The sequence below is a fragment of the Lepidothrix coronata genome, unplaced genomic scaffold (genome assembly GCF_001604755.1).
Source record: "Lepidothrix coronata isolate B3197 unplaced genomic scaffold, Lepidothrix_coronata-1.0 Scaffold73, whole genome shotgun sequence".
NCBI classification, from domain to species: domain Eukaryota; kingdom Metazoa; phylum Chordata; class Aves; order Passeriformes; family Pipridae; genus Lepidothrix; species Lepidothrix coronata.
The window spans coordinates 4,003,896-4,009,895 of NW_016690253.1; positions in this window are offsets into that span (position 1 = coordinate 4,003,896).

A 6,000-nucleotide genomic window follows, 5' to 3' on the forward strand; every position below is an offset into this window, starting at 1 on the left:
GAAAGCTCCAGGAGCTTTCCTGCCACCCCAGCCCCAGCCGTTGGAAAAATGGCCCTTGGAGCTGAAGGAGTGTTGGGCTCCCATGGCCGCTGTCCCCTGTGGGAACCCCTGGTGTTCCAGCAGCTGTAGATGTGCCAAGGCCCAGTCCCCCCCCACCAGTGCCTGGGGCTGCAGGAACTTGGAAGGATGGCAGCATCCATCCCTGTATCATGACTTTGGACTGGCTGTAAATGAGAGAGCAGCTCGTGAGGAGGATGCAGGATGAACTGTGGCTTCCCACTGTTTAATGTAAATCAGGATCAGCCATTAATTATGGGTTTAACAGGCCAGGCTGGGGGGGGGGCACGTCGAGGGGAAGAGGTTTCCCAGGGGATGGATGGGAAGGGCCGAGCTTCATCCTGGCGGGAGAAGTCGGCTCTGGGCAGGCAGAGGCACACTACTGGGTCTCCACGGGGGTGGCCCTCCCACCTCCGCCCGGCGAGGTCCCCCCCATGAACCTCTGACCACAGCCCTGCCAGAGCCTGACACCTCTCCTCGCCCTCCCTGGACTTCCAACAATAATCCCGGTGCCTGCTGGGCTTTGCTGCTCTTGGACGCTGGAGAGGGGCCGGAGCGTGGCACGTAAGGCGATATCCCGGCGATATCCCGGCGATATCCCGGCAGCCGCGCAGCCGAACAAAGCCCCAGTGTCTGCGGCCCCGCGGGTCACCCGGAAATTGTCCCAGCCCGGGGGAGAAGGGTTAATGAAGGCTGAGCCTCCAGAAATCCCGCTAGCCTTCCCCAAACCAATAGAGGGGTAATTAGCTCCTAATAAACGGGGAAGATAAGCCTGGGCTGGGCCGGGGGGGGCTCGGCGGGAGCCGAAAAGGCTCATCAGGAGCCCAAAAGGCTCCCGAGCACCGGCGACGGGTCTCAGCCCTGCGCTGCCCCGGGATGCTCTCCGCGCCCCCTGCGCTCATCCCGGGGCACGCCCGGCTGCAGGAGGGACGGCCGGGAGAATCCTGCCCTGAATGGGAGAGAAAGGCCCTTTCAGGGAGTGCAGCCATGCGCGGAGGCGGCCGGAGCCGGGGGAGGCCCCGTGCCCCCGGCGGGACGGGCGGGAGGTGGCACTGGCCGTGTCCTCACCATCCTGCTGGGGCATGGAGGGGTCCTGCGAGCCCAGGGAGAGCGAAACCTGTGGAGCAAGGGAAGCTGGAGACCCACGCCTTGCAGCTGGGTGCTTTGGACCATCCTGACTGCACCGGGGCCGTTCCCACTGGCGATGGGGTGGTCCCAGCCAGGGTGGGCACCTCGGCTGTGGAGCCCCGCTCCCTCCGGTCTCCAGCATCGTGTGCTGCAGGTGGGATTCCGGCGGGAGCAAGAGGCTCTTCAGCCATGTGGGATTCATCCTGCCACTCTCCCCAGCAGGACCAGGCAGCTGGGAATGCTCCAGCATCACTCCAGAGCTGGGAGGTGCTGGGGCAGCCCTAGTGGGGGATCTGGGGATGTTTGGCTCTCACCCTCCATCTGCGAAAGGATCCCTTCCCCACCGGGGAAGGTTTTTAAAGGAATGTTTTTGCCCTATAAGTCACGTATATTAACATTTCCCTCTTCACCGTGTCCCCACCCGCCTCCCTGCTGAGGGACGTGCCTGGTGTCCTGGCCGGTGTCCTGTGTCCGGCTCCCTTTTCCAGCGCCAAAGTTGGAAGCAGCTCCAACGCGGCCCCTTTGTTTCTACCAGAGTGGGGTGAAACGTGTCCGATTAATGCTGTGCTCGACAAAAATATGCAGTTTTGGACCAGCCTGAACTATTCATTCATTCTGGGTTTGGGGCCAAAAGAATGGATTTTTAAAAATATAAAAATGTCTCACTTTGACATTTTTTAAATCAAATATTTTGACTTTGCCTTTGGAGTCAGAGCTGTGAGATCAGGTGAAACTATAGGGAACAATTTTAAAAACATTTTTTCCAACCTAATTCTCCATTCCCAAACAAACTTGGCCTTTCCTCTGGCTCTGTTTAACATGGGATTGTTTGTTTATCCTCATGCAGACCACGCGTTTGCTTTTGTGGTGTTTCTTGTTTGCTCCGGGATCCTTGAAATGACTTGATTTTGTTATTATTTGCTGTCTGAAGGAAACCCCAAATCCATTATTTTCACAGGTTTTGTTGTGGTGGGTTTTCTCCAGCACTGTCCCATTACGCACCAGCAGGAAAAGGGTTCTGGGGTCTCACTTCCCATGGATGGATCCTTGTGGGGTGGTCGGTTGTTTTTTTTGGATGTGTGTTTTAGGGTTTTTAGTGTGGGTGTGTCCTGTCTGGGAGTATTTTGTAGCAGTGAAGCTGGGGGCAGGCTGTGGGGTCATGGGGATGGGGATCCCTAGAGATGCATCCCACTCCACCCCCAACCCACCCTCTCCTCAGGGGGCTGCTCAGATCTTGATGATCTTTTCCAATCTAAATGATTCCAGGATTCCATGTTGATTCTGGGCTGGATGCGGGTGATGCTCCATGGGGAGCAAACAGGGGGTTCCTTGTGAGCTGAGCCCTTCCCCCTGCCCTCTTCCCCCCCCCTACTCTGTCTCTGCCCACCCTGAGCCCGGCTCGGCGGGGCGGGCAGAGCTGCCTAATGTGTCCTGGCAGCTGGAGCCGGCGGCTCCCGCGGGAAAGCGGCCGTGTGGATGATGAGATGTGTCCTGACGGCCCGGCCATGTTATACAATGGGCTGTGCCGCTGCAGGGACTGAGCCCCCCCCGTGGACACCCCCCGCGTGTGCGGCTCGGCAGGACAGGGGTGTGCATCGCCCTGCCCGGCTGCTCCGCGTCCCGGGGTTTTCCAGGGGGACGCTGTGACGGTCACCGCGGATGCTCTGCCGGTCACTGGCCTGATGTGCTGGGAGCACCGAGCCTGGCTGAGGGAGAGGATGGTGGGAGAGGAAGCTCTGCCTGTCCAAGGCCTCCTTTTCCCTGCTCCTGACTGCTTCCCAGACCCGGGCCCTGCCGGACCAGCACCTCCCCAGCATCCCTGTGCCGGCTGCATCCCCGGGACCGGCTGGGCTGGTGTGACAGGCGTGAACGCGCGGTGGTGACACGGCTGCGTGCCCTCATTCTTCACTGTGGCCTCTGTGTGCAACTTTTAATTGCTTTTGTGCCGTGGGTGACAAGTCCGGCTGCCCAGGATCCGCGGCGCCAGCGGAGCCGGCTCTGCCTCACTCTTGTTGGCACTGCCACAGCATTGGGGCCTAGAGAGCCTGGTATGGCTCTGGGCCAGAGAGAACCCAGAGCAAGGTGGAGATCAACCCCCCAGATTGGGGTAGGGACACCTCCAAACTGTTCGAGGTGCAGGAGAGCGTTTGTAGCCATTTCCATCCTCCCTGTCCCCACATCCTCCAGCCCCAAGCGGGTGGCAGGAGCTGGAGCAGTGCAGGGGATGCTCGTGGCCAGCTGAAGATCTCCAGTGCCAGGCTGGACTTGACCACAGTGCTGGCATAAAACATGCATTGGAGGCAGCTCCGTCCCGCTGGCCACAGGACAAGCCATCAGCTGGCAGGGGACGGGAAAGGCAGTGGGAAGGAGCTGTGTCCCCCACAGCGGGGACAGGGGGATGGCAGCGGGTGCTGTGGGCATGGAGAGCCCCCACAGCGCTCCTCCTCCTCGGCCTCCAAATGCTCGTGCCTGGTGGGAGGCTGCGGGTTCCTTCCGGGAAGAGCAGAAGGGTCCTGCAGCTCTCAGCATCCTCCTTGGCTGGCAGCTCGGCCACCTGGAAGCCGACAGGATTCAGCCTGGTTTGGAGTGGGTGGGACCCCATCTCCCCACCTGGAATGTCTTGCACGTGCACCAGGATAGAGTGGGGGGCTGGGTCCTCTTGCCATTGCTGGGGAGGAATTCGGGGGTGATTGTGCCCCAGGACAGGGTGACCCCAGCTTTGCTGGGCACTCTCCTCCCTGCTCAGGCCCCTCTTCAAGGGGGAGAGAGAAGGCAGAGCAGTGTGGGAAGGACACAGTCCTGCTGCAGCCTGGCTGAGTCTCCCCTTGGCAGAGGATTCTGGAGGCTGGTGAGGCGACGTTGCCCCCACTGTGTCCCCCATTGTCCCGTGTCCCAGGAGCTCAGGACCTCAATGAACCAGTGCACATAGTGGCAGCCCCCTCACATCCCTGTGTGAGGTGACGAGCAGGATGTTCCTGCATGGACACCCCATTCCGTGGTCCCCATCCGTGCTGTGGAACCTCAGTCCTTCTGCTAGTGGGTCTGATCCTGAGGCTGAGCCTTGAAGATGTGCCACCGCCACAGGTCCCCAAGTCCCTGCTGAGATCCAGCAACCCCAAAAATCTTGGAGCTCACCGGGAGTTTGAGGCCAGAGTGTGCGGTGACAAGGCTGAGAGACCTGGAGCAGCCCTGGAGGATGTGACAGCTCCTGCACCTCACCCAGCTTCGTGCTCACTGGAATAAGTGTTATGGGGAATCTCAGCCTCTCCCGCGCTCCCCACGGCTCCACAGAGCGAGGCTGGGCTCTGGGAGCTGCAGCCAGTGACATCCAACAGGCACTTCCTTCTGTGGCTGAGGCAAACAGGTCTTTTATTATTATTATTATTATTATTATTACTATTATTTCTAGCAGGGAGCTGGGGCTGAGCTCCCCCCGCTCTCCTCTCCCTTCAGGGCTTTCTGGGATGCTGCTCATCACGGGAGAAGCAGAGCTGTGACTTGCTCTCTGTGTGGCCACCAAGCCCCTGGTGCTGCTCTCTGCTCCTGGACAGCCACCTGCAGGGAAGGTGCCATTCCCCACCACAGGGACCATGGGGAATATATTCCTTCTTGGCTTTTTCAAGCTGCAGAGGTGTCACAATCCTTCCCGGAGCACAAGAATTCTGGTGGCAATAATGAACAAGGTACAGCCACGTGCTGCTCTATTGTCACCCTTGGTCCCTCTCTCCTGCTGGCACCGGGGTCCTGCTCCCAGGATGGGTGGCAGCAGAGCAGGATGCTGGCATGGGTCTCAACTGGTACCCTCCGGGCAGTATGGACACAGGCAAAACTCAGGAGAGGCTGCACAGAGCTGGGAGAGAGGGACTGGAGGCTGCAGGGAGAGCAGCCCTGGTCCCCCAGCACTTTTGGGGGCAGGAGAGAGGGTCCCATCCAGATGCTCCAGGGTTTGGGTCCTGCTGGTCCTGGATGATGTTCCACCTGCCTGGCAACTCTGAAGCTGAACAGCAGGAGTTAATTTGAGCTGGAAATCATTTGTTTCCTTGTCCTGCTTCCCTAGCTCAATTCCAGCTGATCCCTCTGTCTCCCCATCCTCCTGATCCTCTGCAGTGGGTGCTGGGGGTTGGGTTTGCTGTGCCTGCTCTGTCCCTTCTCCCAGGGCTCAGGGCTGCTTTGGTGCCCCTGAGATCCGGCTGGGAATTGGGCTCCTCTCCAGGCAGCAGGAGCCTTGGTGGGGCCAGGGCTGTGATTTACCACCCTCTCAGTGCCACGGGCAGGGCTGCCCTCACCCCTTCCCGCAGCCGCTTTAATGACCTACTTTTAATCCGGGGACTGGGATAAATTAGAGGCAGCAAAGGCCTGGGAGAGGTTTTGTTTGGCCTTTCTGTGGTGGTTTCTTTTTCCCCCATCTTGGGCAGTGCAACTGGGAGCCCCTTCACTCTCGGGGACTCTTTCAACCCGGCTTCTTGAAAGACTCCCCCAGAACAGCTTCTCTCTTTATTGCTGTGATTAAGCTCCTCTCCCCACCCCTGTATCAAATCCAGCTGCAGAGCTGAAGAGATTCTTGGCAGGAGACTGAAGACAGAAACAATGCTTCAAGTGGAGAAGGGGGGCCGGGGGCCAGAGCTCTTCCCAAAGCCCTGGAGAGCTCTGGGGCTTCATTAAGGGGATTTTTGCTGCCTGTGGTCAGAAAATCCTTCAACTTCGTAGCTATAAAAAGTAAATTTCCATAATCTGTTTTGCCCAAGCAAATGAAGGTGAGTGTTCCGGGGCTGGCGCCTTGGCTGCATCCAAACGTGGGTCACCTGAGGGAAAAGC